The 16,393-nt window shown below is 39.6% G+C and overlaps 1 protein-coding gene across 2 annotated transcripts in view; it reads left to right on the plus strand.

Moving 5' to 3' along the window:
- Window positions 1–16,393, plus strand: part of atf6 (activating transcription factor 6) — a 327,399-nt gene that overhangs the window by 220,052 nt on the left and 90,954 nt on the right. The gene's annotated exons all lie outside the window — the stretch shown is intronic.

The raw sequence follows: 16,393 nt of genomic DNA on the forward strand, positions 1-16,393 counted from the left end.
ACACAGATGGAGACATGCTACGAAGAGTCAGATTTGATGCAGTCATTTTTCATCTGAAGAGCAGGGACCATAAATAGCAGAAATCATTCTTGTGCATGAGTTGTATCACTCTATCTAAACTGATAAATGGGAACAGTCCAGAGGCTATAAAATACTGGTATCACAAGACTTTGGTCCAAGGAGCAAATTAACTAACTTAACAATAGAAAACTGCAAGTAACAATGAGGCTTTTACTAGACATGGTAAGGCGTGGAGTTCTGCAAGGATGAATTCTGGACCTACTGTTCATCTGTGTATCTTTCTATTCAGGATTAAATTGTTGAAAGAATCTCATGAATAAGAAGCTATTAATAGCTAAGCTGAGCAAGTTAGCATGCACTTCAAGGCAATTTACAGAAAATCTGAAGAAGTTGAATTGATCATTTTGTTAACTTGTGAAACCCAATTTGGAATGAACATTTTATGACATTTGTTTCATTCAAAATTTTATGGTATCCTAGACTTGATGGCCTGAGGTAACTGAGGAGCAGTGGATTACAATCTATAGCCCATGTATTTTGGTGGGATTACTTTGAAGTTACGGATTTTGGAGTGCATTAAATTCTGTTCCACAAATGAAATAAGATGGATCTACCACATATCTTTTTCATTCTCCCTTGTAAATGCCACATTTTGGGTATAAAAAATGTTGTATAAATTTTAATTGTCAAGCACATAGGTGTATGGATTGAAGACTTAGTCCAGTTAGGGCATAGTGGGAAGTATTTCATTTGTAATTCCCAACCACCAGTTCCTCTCCATCCACCCTTAAACCAAGTAAAGAAACCGTTGTTTTTGGTTATAAGCTGCAACAGAATGAAAGAAAATTGGAGGGGAGGAGATAAATTTGTAGTGAGCCAACACTGATTTTGTGAGCAATGAGCAGACAAGACAAAACAGTGACGAATACAATAGTTCAGTTTCACAGAGAAAGAAACAGTTCAGAGAAGGAACAATGAGTCATTCATTTCCTGATCCTTGACTTATAACACTTGACTGTGATTGTTTCATCACACTGGATGCACCAACAGTAGATATTTAGTGTATTCTAGAGAGTCTCAATATTTACAACAACCTAGATGTTAACAGCCACTGATAAAATGAAATCATCCAACAGTGTTTATTGGTTTTGGATTCAATTCTCCTGCAAATGCTAGCCAAGTTTATTAAATTTGATATAAGGCTACATTCCCTCCTCAAGTCTTTGCTGGTATTCTCTGCCTATAAGCCAAAGACGTGACTTTTTTCTTGATGCTCATGCCTGCTGATTACCATAGGATTCTCATGAGTGGTGGCCTCATGAGATTGGCACTGTCTATTTGGAAAAGTTTGATTCTGTTCAGTTTGCAGCAGTAAGAAGCCTGACAACACCAGGTTTAAATCCAACCAATTTATTTGATAGTAAACTCGCAAGCTTTCGGGGTTTGGCCCTTCATCAGGTGAATGGGGCAAACCCCGAAAGCTTGCGAGTTTACTATCAAATAAATTGGTTGGACTTAAACCTGATGTTGTCAGACTTCTTACTGTGTGTACTCCAGTCCAATGCCAGCATCTCCACATCAGTTTGCAGCAACCAGAGTGCTGCTTTTTACTGGATTTTCCACTTTGTGTCTCTGCCACTGTCCCTTGTCCTGCTTTTTAAAGTGGTTCCTGGCACAGTGAAGAATGTTTTCAAAGTGAATGAAATGGAACCTGAACAATGAAACAGAACCTTGGAGATGTACCACCAGTGCCGCCTTCACAAGATCCTTCAAATCTTTTGGCAGGACAGTCACACCAGTGTCCGTGTTCTTGTTCAGGCCAACGTTTCTACCATCAAAGCATTGACCATGTTCATTGAACTCTGCTGGGTGGCTCACACTGTCCGCAGGCTTGACTCAAGACTTGCAAAACAAGTGCTGTCCTCAGAGTTTTGACAAGGCAAGCGCTGTCTAGGAGGGCAGAGGGAATGCTTCAAGGACGCCTTTAAAGCCTCCTTAAAAAGTGCAACATCGCCACCAACACCTGGGAATTCCTGGCCCAAAATGGTCTCAAGTAATAGATGACTGTAACAAATGACAAAAAATACTGACTAAACCCTCTTGTAGCCAACTTATACTTCAAATTGCACAGTGAGATTCCCTTTGTATATTTAGCATCCATCGCACCGTCCTTGGAATTGCAATCCTTTTTGCAAACAGACTACTATTTTCTCCCAGTTTTCTGGGATTTCCATAGCCTCAGAGTAACTTCAACTGACTGTCTCCAGGTGCTTTTCATAGATTTTGCAGAAAGTTCCTTAAGTCCATCAGCAGCAGTAAAGCCTGCTTTGATCATGATTATTCCCTGCCTTCCCAGGACAAAATCTCCCAGAATCTAAAGAAGGCTGCAGTTTATATCTCATTGATCAGAGATGCTCTTCCTCACATATCCAGTTGTGGTAACTCATTCAGCCTTTTTTCTTTGCTGACCACAGAACCTTTGCTGTCTATCTGTGATATTCATTGACTCTCAGAAAAGCCTGCAACCCGATCTTAAAAATGGAAGACATGGTTAGCATTGCTGTCTCACAATGCCAGGGACCTGGGTTCAATTCCAGCTTCAGATGACTCTGTAAAGTTTGCGTGTTCTCTCCATGTTTGCATGAGTTTCCTCTGGCTGGTCCAGTTTACTCCTGTAGTCCAAAGGTGTGCAAGTTAGGTTGATTGACCATGCTAAATTGCCCCTTAGCATCTGGCTGATTAGCAGGTAAATACATAGAGTTACAAGGATAGGGCATGGATGTATTGTTGTCGGTGGGTGCAGGCTCAGTGGGCTGAATGGCCTCATTCTGCAGTGTAGGGATTTTATGATGATATCTCCTCTTCCCCATATTAACCTTACATTCAAGTAATTCGCAATTTTTGATCCCAACTTTCTTTTATCTGATCAGTGATTAGATAATACGCAACTGCTTATAATGTGTTCATCAGTAACATAATGGGACTTTGGAGACTCGGACTCTTCTCATTGTAAACTTGAGTCCGATGCCATCGTCTGAATGGAAAAATGTTGCACCTTCTCATTAAAAGAAACTAATTGTTCTTTGATCCCGAAAAATCAAACCAGCTTGGCTATTGGAGAGACCACAGAACAAATAAATCACACAATCCCCCTCATTTACCTAAATTTAAAGCCACAATACCAAAGTACAATAATCTTTTAAACCTCATAATTGTAAGTGTCTCTGTGGCTACTAAATACAAATATGAAACTTGGTGTATGTTATCGCTTGAATATTCAGATTGCTGGAGTAATACATGACTGGAAATTGCCTGGCTGTAATCAGGAGATTTTCATGCTATAAACCTACAAGAATGAACTCAGAATGGTTCTTGTCTCTTATTGTTGGCTTATTGCTCTCAAATATTTTATTTCTCCTTGCAGAACGTCACATTCTTTAGGTTGTATGTTCAGTTCACAGCACTATTTCTTGTAGAATTGTATGTTAAGTGGTTTAAATGCCTGATCAGTAATACCATAGTCAGTTTATTCAGATGTTGAGTTTTGGAATTTGGGCCAAGACCATCTCGTAGTGATAGGATCTGCCCAGAGAATTGTGTTAAACATTGTATAATGGTTGCTCAGACCTGATTGTAATTTGCAAACTCACATGAATGGTACAATGGTTAGCACTGCTGCCTTACAGCGCTCGGGATCCGGGTTCAATTCCAGCTTGGGTGACTGACTGTGTGGAAATTGCACGTGTTCCCCATGTCTGCATGGGTTTCCTCCAGGTAGTCCAGTTTCCTCCCACACTCCAAAGATGTGCAGGTGAGGTGGATTGACCATGATGAATGTGCAGGGTTACGGGAATAGAGTGGGTAAAGGCCTGGGTCAAGCACACTGTCAGAGAGTTGGTGCAGACTCGATGGGCCGAATGGCCTTCTGCATTGTAGAGATTCTGTGGTTCTATGTTCACGTGACATTGCCATCGTCTTGAGAAATGTTTAGAAGGTTGATAGCAGAAATGAAAGATCCTAAACACCAGGAAAGGTTGAGCAGGCTCGGCTGGGACTTTTTTCCAGAAAAGAGATTGAGGTGATCTAATAGAGGCTTTTCAAATTTGTGAAAAGGTTCAATAGTTTATGCATTGAGAATATGTTTGCATTCATACGGGAGTTCATACTGGAGGCTAAAAGTAGTTGGGGGAGTTGGTGATCGGGAAAATGAGCTTGGATTGAAGGCTTAATTGGAGCATAAATGCAAGCTTAGACCAGTTTGGCTGAATGTTTCTGTGCTGTAATTTCCATGTGATTGGATAGATAGGTTAACACCTCTGCTAAACAATTTAATTTGAATGTGTGAAATATTTGCACACTATTATAATTCAACGCCATTTCAAGGCATGGCGTGCCAATGACATGAAATAGCACAACAGTAATTCTGTGCAAAGCTTTTTGCTTTGTTGACGGGCTTTTGGATTGTTGACAGTGCAGATGTGTTCAGTTCTTTCCAGTTGAACATTAATTATGCATCAGCCATATGGACAAATGGATAGGATGGTTAAAATTAATATTGCCGACTATCCAGAATGACTGACTTTTGTACTTTGTGCTGTACTGAAAGACTGTAAGACATGGGGACAGAAATAGGCCATTTGGTCCATCAAGGCTACTCTGCCCCTCAATGGGATCATGACGAATGTGATATAATACTCAGTTCCACTTTCCCATCTTAACCCTTAATTCCTTTACTAATTAATACTAATTAATTACTAATCCCGTAACCCTTGATTCCTTGACTAATTAAAAATCTGTCTATCTCTACCTTGTAAGAAGTCTCACTACATAAGGTTAAAGTTCAACAGGTTTGTTTGGTAGCACAAGCCACTAGCTTTTGGAGTGCTGCTCCTTCATCAGGTGAGTCTACTTATCTGATGAAGGAGCAGCACCCCAAAAGCTAGTGGCTTGTGCTACCAAATAAACCTGTTGAACTTTAACCTGGTGTTGTGAGACTTCTTACTGTGTTTACCCCAGTCCAATGCCATGCAGTAAACTTTGCACTGAGTTAAAATTAGAGATTAAATGATTTTCGGGGAAATTTGTATATCATCATTGGATTATGAATCCTGTTCACTAAATGAGAAGGTTTTTGTGTTGTGTCTCACACTAGCGCATATTTACAGAAGCAGTGTTCCTAAACGAGGGCAAGGGCAGCAGACACATGGGGATACCACTGCCTGCACATTCCCCTCCAAGCCACTCACCGTTCTGACTTGGAAATATATTGCTGTCCTTTCACAATCAAAATCTTGAAATTCCCTCCCTAAAGGCGTTGTGGGTTAACCCACAGCACATGGACTGTAGAGGGGTGGCACGGTAGCACAGTGGTCAGCACTTCTGCCTCAATTCTTGGGTTCAATTCCCAGCTTGGGTCACTGTGTGGAGTTTGCATGTTCTCCCCATGTTTGCATGGGTCTTCACCTTGAACGTAGTTAATGACCCAGCCTCTGCAGCCATCTGCACTAAAGAATTCCACAGATCCATTGTAAGACCTTGCTGCAAGTTAATTTGTAAATATTCAAGCCAAGTAGGATTGTGACTTGCACTGTATATATTCAAGAATTGGTTGCATTTGTATAAAAATCGACCACAACGTTTGGTCAAAAAGTCCATACTCTTTGTACTTACCACCTGCACGTTGCTGAAGCTGACCTCACCCTATGCAAACCTACTTGCACACGCTTGAAAGCTGCTGTTCAATTTCTGTTCAATGTCTGTGCATCTCAACACATAATAAAAATACATTTTGGCTCCATTTGTGTTAATTTTGGGAGTGGGGATTGATGGCAACAGTCTCTAACCTTATGATAGAGAGGGTGGATTTCAAATCCACTCATTTATTATCTATATAAAAGTAAACCTCCTACATTTTGACTCAAAATTTTATTGAAGGAATTCTACTTTTGCAAAAACGTGCGCAGTAATTTTCAATTAATTTCACCAAAAACAGGAATTAACTTAATGCAGAAACTAAAGACATTCCATCTGCATCTATTGCCCCATGCTGAAGCAATTTGTCAAGACTTATAATCTTGAATACTCAAGTTGAAAAGAGACATGTCAGGGAGGAGGAATATTAAAACAGGAGAGCAAACAAATACCCCTGTAAAAACAAAGGATTATGACCTTGCTGAGTTTCATGCTACATTGATAAGTTGAGGCTTCATTTTGAAGTACCAAAGGTTTTTTATACAATATTCTTTATTGTTAAGATCCTTGTCCCTTAATATTTCATGTCAAGGAATCTAATAGTCAGGAGGAATAAGCCTTTTATTGCCTACAAGTTCTTCTCCTGAGGTGTTTCTCATAAATTGAGCGATTTGTTTCTTACCAGGAGAAATGTGATACATTGTAATACACTATTTATATTTCTCCTGTTAATGATGGATTAACCTGCTCTGTCCGTTGAATGCTGAGCTAAAATAGTGCAGTAAACTTTGTACTGAGTTAAATTAGAGATTAAATGATTTTCAGGGAAATTTGTGTGTCAGCATTAAATAATGAACCTGTTCTCTAAATGAGAAGGTTTTTGTGTTGTAATATTTTCTCACGCTTGAGCATATTCACAGAAGCAGTGTTCCTAAACAAGGACAAGGGCAGCAGATACATTGGAACACCACTACCTGCATGTTCCCCTCCAAGCCACTCACCGTCCTGACCTGGAAATGTATTGCTGTCCCTTCATAGTCAAAATCCTGAAATTCCCTCCCTAAAAGCATTGTGGGTCAACCCACAGCACATGGACTGTAGCAGGGTGGCACAGTAGCACAGTGGTTAGCACTTCTGCCTCACAGTTCTTGGGTTCGATTCCCAGCTTGGGTCACTGTCTGTGTGGAGTTTGCATGTTCTCCCCATGTTTGCATGGGTTTCTCCTGGGTGTCCCAGTTTCCGGTTTCCCCCCACAATCCAGAGATGTGCAGGTTAGCTGCATTGGCCATGCTGAATTGCCGCATAGTGTCCCGGGATGCGTGGTTAGAGGGATTAGCAGCGTAAACGTGGGGTTATGAGGATAAGGCCTAGGTGGGATTGTTGTCGGTGCAGACTCGATGGGTTGAATGGCCCCCTTCTGCACTGTAGGGTTTCTATGATTTAAGAAGGCAGCTCACCACCACCGCCTCAAGAGCAACTAGGAATGGGCAATAAATGCTGGCCAGCCAGCGAACCCATGTCCGTGAATAAATAAACAAATACAGCTTTTTTTAATCTTTAGTATTGAATTATCTTTTGCACTTCTCTGAAGAATCATGGATGATTCTATGAGAAGTGTAGTGTAGCTGTTTCATCCTGTTCTGTCAGGGGGACAATATGGAAGAATCAGGCAGGATGTTAAACTAACCTGCAGGAAGTTTAGTATTGGCCCATAATTTCCCAGCATCTCACTACCACTTCAAGAGAATATGTTTAAAGTAATTGCTTGTCCTTTGATGGGATATATCAGCATTTATATTCATTCATTTGTTGGCAGAGATGAGATTGGATACAAGGTTAGTTGAATTAAATAGAGTTATATGAATTTGAATGGTTGACCTGTTTTATCTTATTTTACAAATTCACATCGGTCTTCATTAAGTTCTTCTCCATTAAATTCTTACAGTAATTTATTTTACTTGTAACTCAATGAATGGTGCTATGATTAAAATGTTTTCAAAAGCTAATGATAAATCTGGACCAAGCAGGTATATGCTGTGGTATATGCTCATTGCCATTGACCAATAAATAAATCATGTTTAAAATTCAACAGCAGAGCATTATGATTATTTCCTCATGTAGTTTGGGAAGTGGGTGTGTGAGACAAGCAGTGACTATCGATACAGAAGTTAACTACAGAATAGCAAAGGCAAGCTCTGCTTTCGGTAGACTGTGCTGCACTGTTTGGGAATGTCGAGGAATCAGCCCAGCAACAAAACTGAAGGTCTACAGCACCGCGGTACTCCCTACCCTCCTGTATGCCTGTGAAATGTGGACTGTGTATCGAAGGTATGCAAGACAGCTCAATCATTTCCACATGACTTGTCTTTGCAAAATATTACGTATCAGATGGCAAGACAAAGTACCAGACACTGACCTTCTCTCTAGAGCAAGTCTACCATCAGTCCACACACTGATGATGAGAGCGCAGACCCGGTGGGCAGGTCATGTCATCCAAATGTCAGACGAGCACATACCCAAGCAGTTCCTTTTTGGGGAATTCCCTGCTGGAAGGTGCTCGCATGGAGGGCAGAAGAAACATTTCAAAGACACACTCAAGGCCTCCCTGAAGTCACTTGGCATAGACACGACCACCTGGGAAACACTGACACAAAACTGCCCTACCTGTTAGACCAGTTATCCACAAAGGCTGTCAAGCTTACGAAGCAAGGTGCATTGCTGAAGCACAACTTAAGCGTGAGCTGCGCAAGTCCAGAGCCACCAGCGCAACAACTACAGAGTCTGCACAAGTCTGTTCAATATGTGCCAGGACATTCTGTGCCCGAATTGGCCTGATCAGTCATCTTCGGACATGCCGCAACCAGCTTCAAAATGATTAATGGTGTCGAGGTCCTCATTGATGACCATGGACAAACAACGTGTGAGACAACAAGAGCTAATGCATTGCTGCTGCTGTTGGATCTTGACAATGCTGCATCTTGTGCCCTGAATTGCTGTTTTATTTACTAAGGTGTGGTACAGGCACATTCAGTGTTTATGCTTCAAATTGCCCTTGTCTGCTGCTTCTATAGACAGGATTTAAAGCAGGTTCATTTTCCAGCCTTTTTTGTTATTTATTTGTTGAATGTGGGCATAACTGGCCAGCCAGCGTATATTGCCCATCCCTAATTGCCCTTCAGAAGGTGGTAGTGAACTTAGTGGCTTGCTAGACCATTTGAGAAGGCAGTTGAGAGTCAAACACATCGCTGTGGCTTTGGAGTCACATGCAGGCCAGACCAAGTAAGGATGGCAGATTTTTTTCCCTATCGGACATCAGTGAACCAGATAGGTTTTTCTGACCATTGACAATGGTTTCATGGTCATCAGTAGAGTTTTAGTTCCAGGTATTTTTATTGAATTTAAATTCACAATCTGCCATGTGGGATTCCAACCTGGGTCCTCAGAACATTAGTTGAGTTTCTGCGTCAATCATCTAGCAATAATACCATTGGGCTGTTGCCTCCCCTTAAAGTATATTGATATTTTAACAATTGAGCGTAGACTGCCATTTGGCACATACAAGTTGAGGCATCCTCAACGTTGTATTCATTTTATGCCCATATTGTTCAGTAAACAGCTGTGATTAACGAAGATGGAAATAAAATGCGCAACATCTGACTGAACTTGCTTTTGTGGCTTTAGAGAGCAGTGTTATAATACTGCAATTGTGCACAAAATCCCCTTCCTCAAGGTGTGATTTGTCATCAGAGTTTATCTTGCTTTTTGGTGAAGCTTTTCTATTTGTGGAGAATGGGGGAGAAAATGCAGTATTCCTGCTGCTATTCTGTTGAAATGGTGAGAGAGGGGTGATGTCACTTGACTAGTGATGCAGAAGCCCGGGCTATTGCTTTGGTGGCATGGGTTCAAATCTCACCATGGCAGCTGATGACCTTTAAGTTCAAATTAATAAAATTAAGTTGAAACCTGGTCCCAATTTCATGGTTACCTTTTACTATCATCGATTGTTGAAAAAACCCATCTGGTTCACTCGTTTCATTTTTGGGAAGGATATCTGCCCTCCTTACCTGGTCTGGTCTACACGTGACTTCAGATCCACAGCAACTATTCAGTTCATGGGCAATTAGGAATGGGTAACAAATGCTGGCCTTGCCAGTGAAGCTCACATCCAATGAAAAAGGAAAGGGAAAAGAATTCTCCATGCGCAAGAAGACAGTGAATTCTGCACCTTAGAATATGCAACTTAATACACAAAATCAAAAATATATAATTATGGTATTTTTAAAATATTGGCCTCAAGCAACTAATGGCTTTCCTTTGTGTATTGAAACATGGAACACTAAAGTGCATTATTGTTTTACTTGAATTTGATCAATTCTGAACACGTGCATGATGGGCAGTTTGGAACTTAGTAATCACTGCTGACTTCATTCTCTTGGTGAATGGCTTCACGTTGGCATTTTGTATGGGAAGAATGAATAAATATTTTGAAGCATCCTTCCACTCTGAACTTGCCTTCTTAAAATATCTTCAGAAGTTGTGGGTTGGTATTTACTCACTGGTCAACCACACTACTTGAGCCCTAATGTAGTAAAGCATCACAGAAAAGTGTTTTTCACAACCACAAGATTACTTGGATATTAATTCATGCGTCAGTTATAGAATTAAGCCAACTTTGTTTGCTAAGTTCTAGATTGCAGATCATTCACGAATGCTTATAATTTATGAGATTCAAAGAACATTCACTAAATTGTATCTGAATACTAAATGCAGTGTACCAATATTAACTTCTAATGATCAATATTAACTTCCTAAATAATTTTCTTTCAAAATATTTTTATGTCTGAGTGCAGATTAATTAACTCATTTCAACCTAGAAGCTGTTGAGGTCAAGTCCTTGATCTCTTTTCAAGGCTGAGATTGATTGATTAGTTTTTAATCAGTAGGGGAATTAAGAGTTACAAAAAGAAGGCAGGAAAGTGGACTGAGTGAACGTTAGGTTAGCCATGATCTTAATAAATGGCAGAGCAGGCTTGAAGGGCTGAATGGCCTACTTCTATTCCTTTTTCTTCTGGTCTTATTTTGAAATTGATATGTTAAGCAGCTGCAATTCAATGCACAGGAGAGACGATGGTGTAATGGTATTATCACTAGACAAGTAATCCAGAGAGAGCTAAGGTTCACTGTGAGCTCTTAAATGTCCTGTGAAATGGCCTAGGAAATCACTCAGTTCAAGAGCAATTAGGTAAAGGCAATAAATGCAGTCCTTGCCAGCAATGCCACATCCCATGAATGAAGTTTTAAAAACATCTTTTTTCCCCCGCTCCCTCTCCCAGTATACAAATTTTTTGGGGACTTTTCTGGAAATATGTCAGAATTTTTTTGTCTTAAGTTTCCTCTAAATCAAAATGTAAAAGGAAATGTAGGTAGGATTAATTTGGTGGAAGACTTATGACTGTTCTAAAAAAAACCAATTCCTTTGCTGTGTTTTTCACTCATCATTTTCAATGCAGAATTTATAAGATTAGTGCTACCTGAAGGAATCAACAATAATGTAAGATATTGTGCATCAAATTGTTGGAAAACTAATAGCTAATATTCAAGCCAGGCAATTATTTATGTTTGCATCTGTGCCAGATCTTTAGCCAACTACAGCTGCAATACTTGACATAAATTATTTTGTAATTTCCCCAAGAAGGATTATTCACATCTCAAACTTACTCTTGAGTGACCAGGATAAGTTCTGGAATGGAGAAGTACTCGAGCTGATGGAGGTCAGTACCTGCAGAATGACATAGTGGTATAGAGACAAAAGTCAAAAAAAAACCACAGCAAAAAAAACAAAATGCTTAAAATAATGAGGAATGAAGCTCAAAATGCTCTGGCAAAGTTGCTGATTAAATTTACAAACAAGGAAAAGTTGAACATTTTTCAAACTGACCATGCAAGAACTGTCAGTATTTGCTACAACATGTTCAGAGGGATCTTTGAGAAGATTGAGAAAGTTCATGAGATAAGGAAGGTATTTGAAAGAGAAATACAATGTCATAGCAAAAGGGCAGTTGAAGAGAAAGGATAAAAATGGCATAAGACCGCAGAGGAACTATGTATTACAACTAAGAAATGCACTTACTTGTATTCCCAAGAAGTATAGCTTGCAGTCCTAATCTTGAGTTTCCCAGTTGAAGTTTTGATATAATGAGAGCTGAGGCTTTTGGTCAGCTCAATGAATTTAACATGAACATATATCCTATGCTTTAGGATTATGAAGGAGGCAAGGGAGGAAATTTAACTGGCATCAAAGAATCATTGTCAATGGTTATTGTCCCCAGTCTTGGTACCAAACAAACTTAGTGCCTATATTTTAGAACAGCAGTAAATATGACCCAGGCTGTAAAAGTCCCATAATAATGGTTGAAATAATGAGAAGTTTTCCCAGAATTATGCTGGGCCTGCACTTGTGTGCTCAGTAGCTTAATAAGAAGCAGTGAGTGTAGATTTGGGAAAGGAAGATGTTGCCTCATGAATTTCCAGATGTTAGAACCTTACAACTGATGTAAATATTCTGTCTCCCTAAAATCTTGATTGTCTGGACTTGAATGATGGCTTTGATGAAGACAAACATGAAAGATTACGATGGAAAACAAAAGCCCCGAGTCTCAGCTGAGATGTAACTGAACAATAAAATGGTAAAATATAAAAAACAGAGTAATTGGAAGAGATGTAAGTCAGGTAAGACAGGGTTGAGGTGTGAATTGAAATAAATGCTGCACGGGTCACTGCTTGGACCTGTGTTGTTTCAATTCTATATTAATGACCTAGATATTCAAATGAAATATGAAGTGTTCATTTGCATAAATAAGGAAAGCAATCAAGATGGAGGGTGTATTGCAAGATATATAAATGGATTTGTATCCATTATTTATTGGAAAGACAAAATGCAAATTCGACATATTTATCATTATGACAAAAATGCACTTCCAAAGTGTCCAATGGATGTAATTGGCAGAGAGATATTTAGAATGTGACTTGGCAGTGCTGTTAGATTCAACATTTTGTGTCTAGACATTGGAAAGCGTACCTTTTCAAAAAAAAATATAATTTTGCAGTCCATAGCCAGACCAAGAATATTACTTCAAATTAAACCAGGGAAAGTGGGAGCAGAAGACTTGAATTTTAATGAGTGTAAATAAATTTAAAACAGACATAATGCGAAAGAAGTCCAAGATTGACTAATATTTGGAATTGTTTGCAGAAAGAGTAGAAAAGCCAAAAACGTTTGGCACTTTGGAAATGCAACTGGATACAATCATGCCAGAGTTAAGACACTGAATGTACAAACTTCAAGGGGACAGTTGTCCATTATTATCATTGACCCCTTGAATGTTCTTAATTAAATCAATTTGAAGTTATTAAAGAAAGATAACAAAATTTGTGTCAGCTTTTTTTGGTAACTCATGGCACACAGCATTGTGGCTACAGAACAGTTTTATATATGAACATCTTGACAGATGGTCAGTGTCACCAGATGATGCATATCCTTCACCTCTGGAATTGTACAGCTGGTCCGGATGTGGAGGATGCAAGCTTCCCAGGAATTATTGATGATGCAGAGGTTTCAAAGAATTGAGCTGTGGCTCTTGCTATCCACACAAGGATTGATCTATCTTTTCAAGATGCCCGGAGTTAGCAGAGACACTTCAAGGGTCAGCTGATTGTTTAATAATGAGCGTGCACACTTTCCAGCAGAGGCTGTTGGATAGGAAGAAAAACCTTGACTACTCAGGAAACTGGAAGCCAATTGTCACACCCCAGCTGCTGTATCAACTGCAATCAATGAAAATAGGATTTGCTTGGGGACTTATGAAGACTGGTGCTGTCAAGTGTAATATTTGATGCTTGGGGCCAAGTACAAAAAGGGTACAACTTATCCGGAAGGACTAAATAGACTGGAGTTCTTCCCTCCCAAAAAGGAGGTGACTCATGGAGAAATTCAAAATAATGAAGGAATTTAATAGGACAGACAAGCCAAGGGGCAGCACAGTGATTAGCACTGCTGCCTCACAACACCAGGGACCCAGATTTGATTCTCATCTTGGATGACTGTCTATATGGAGTCTGCACCTTCTCCCCATGTCTGCGTGGGTTTCCAGGTGCTCTGGTTTCCTCAAACAGTCCGAAAGATGTGCTGGTTAGGTGCATTCACCATGCTAAACTCTTCCTTGGTGTACCCAAACAGATGCCAGTGTGTGACAACGAGTAGATTTTCACAGTAGCTTCATTGCAGTGTTAATGTAAGCCTTCTTGTGACACTAATAAATAAACTTTAAACATAATAAAGCTTATTTACACTACTTGGGGAATCCAGTATTTGGGATTGGCACAACACAAGATAGTCACTAACAAAGCTAACAAGCAACTTGAAAGAAACCTCTTTGTTTCTAGGGTGTTGTGTGTGTTGAACTCCAAGGTTGCATCAAGTAGTTGAAGAAAATAACCAGCTTAAATGGAAGTTAGATAATTGAATGAGGAAAAGAAGTAGAAAGATATGATAAAGTTAGAGGGAATAAGGTGGGTGGAAGCACCTGTCAAGCAAAAACTCTGCCATAGACCAGTTAGAATGGTCCATTTCTGTGCTGAGAAATGCTTTGTGAATGACAGGGATATGTAGCATAATTGTGAGAAGTAATTTTTGAAGCTAATTGTGTGGTTAATTGTATGTTCACCAATTAAGCATGGTGTCATAACTAATTTATGTAAAATCTGTAAAACAAATCATTTCAAATTGATTTTAATTGTTTTATTTTAATAATGGAACAAAGGCTGTACAAATTGTGTTTAATGATGCATGTTATTCAAGGCTTGGCTTTTGCATGAGTGCTCAGTTAAATTGAGTATGTTTGTTCTTTTTCATTTTCATTGTAATATGAGACCGTTCCTGGCTTTTTTGCTGGCTGTGTCATGCTTTTTTCATTGAAATTTAGCTCAGATATGAAACTAATTTAGAAAAATAAAGGATGAGATTTCCATCCTTTATAATTATATGCCTAACTTGAGTTCTTCCATACTTATACGTTATGTAATGGAGGAAAATTGCAGACCTTTGGTGGGATTTAACTAATTGCCTTCTTTCGTTATTCAGATCTTCATTGCACTTGGCATTATACAATGTACATCCACAATGTAATGTCAAAATAGGAGTTTCTGTTGTTTGCTGTTTGTACAAATGTTTTGAGATCAGATAGATTCATATAACTTTGAAAACTGTAGCATCACATTATAGATTGCCCAACTTTATGTCAGGGTATGTTATTCTGAACTAATATATGTTGACTTGTGACATCAATTTAAAAAGTACTACCTTTTATCCCAGTCTGAGCACATAATTACTGAAACTTCAGAAGATAGACTGGGGGAACTCAAGTTCAAGGTTTGTCGATGTCAGAGTTTGAGGTTGATCCCAAAGAAGCAGACCAGCACGTGAGCTTCACTGGGTCTCCAGTGAATGTGGATCCAGCATTTCCCGTAATCCTCACAAAAGCAAAACAGCATCATGAACAAGTGACTACCAATACATTGTGAGTAATCAGCCAATAGTGCTGCTCACAGTGCCAGGTTCAATTCTGGCGTTGGGGTGTACATTTTCCCTATGTCTGCATGGGTTTTCCAGGTGCTCCAGTTTCCTCCCAAAGTCCAAAGCTGTGCAGGTTATGTGGATTGGCCATGATACGTTGCCCCTTAATGTCCAAAGATGCATGGGTTAGGTGGATTAGCTATTGTAAATGTGCAGGAATAGAGGTCTGCTAAAATGCTGTTTGGACAGTCGGTGCAGACTCAATGGGCCAAATGGCCTTTTTTTGCACTGGAGGGAATCTATGGTTCTAAATGTGATCATCAACCAATCCTTGTATTAAGAATGCTGTTGGCTCTTTACTTGGATCTCTCAAAATATATTCCAAAAGAAACAGTGTAGATCTAGTAATGAACAGTCAGCAGGTAAAAAGGACCTATCAAATTTCTGGCTACACAGATAGTTGTAAATGCACAACACTGGCAGAGAAACAAAATTTTCTACTATTAACTGCACTGTTGGCTTGAAAATATAACTGCTTAAAATTATGCCACATATCTCTGTCATTAATAAAGAAAAGTAAGAAGTCTGACAACACCAGGTAAAGTTCAATACGTTTATTTGGTAGCACAAGCCACAAACTTTCAGAACACTGCCCCTTCATTAGGTGAGTGGGATTGTGTTCACAAACAGGACATATATAGATACAAACTCAATTTACAAGATAATGGTTGGAATGCGAGTCTTTACGGGTAATCACATCTTAAAAAGACCGACAATGTGAGTGGAGACAGGGTTTAGCACAGGTTAAAGAGATGTGTTTTGTCTCCAGACAGGACAGTTAGTGAGACTTTGCAAGCCCAGGCAAGTTGTGAGGGTTACAGATAGTGAACCCAAGATCCCGGCTGAGGCCATCCTCATTTGCGGAGCTTAGCTATCAGTTTCTGCTCAGCGATTCTGCGTTGTCGTGTGTCGTGAAGTCTGCCTTGAAGAACACTTACCCAAAGATCAGAGGCTGAATTCCCGTGATGGCTGAAGTGTTCCCCAACAGGAAAAGAACACTCCTGCTTGGTGATTATCGAGCGGTGTTCATTCATCCATTGTCGAAGCACC

The sequence above is a fragment of the Carcharhinus amblyrhynchos genome, chromosome 9 (genome assembly GCF_965287045.1).
Source record: "Carcharhinus amblyrhynchos chromosome 9, sCarAmb.v2.hapA, whole genome shotgun sequence".
NCBI classification, from domain to species: domain Eukaryota; kingdom Metazoa; phylum Chordata; class Chondrichthyes; order Carcharhiniformes; family Carcharhinidae; genus Carcharhinus; species Carcharhinus amblyrhynchos.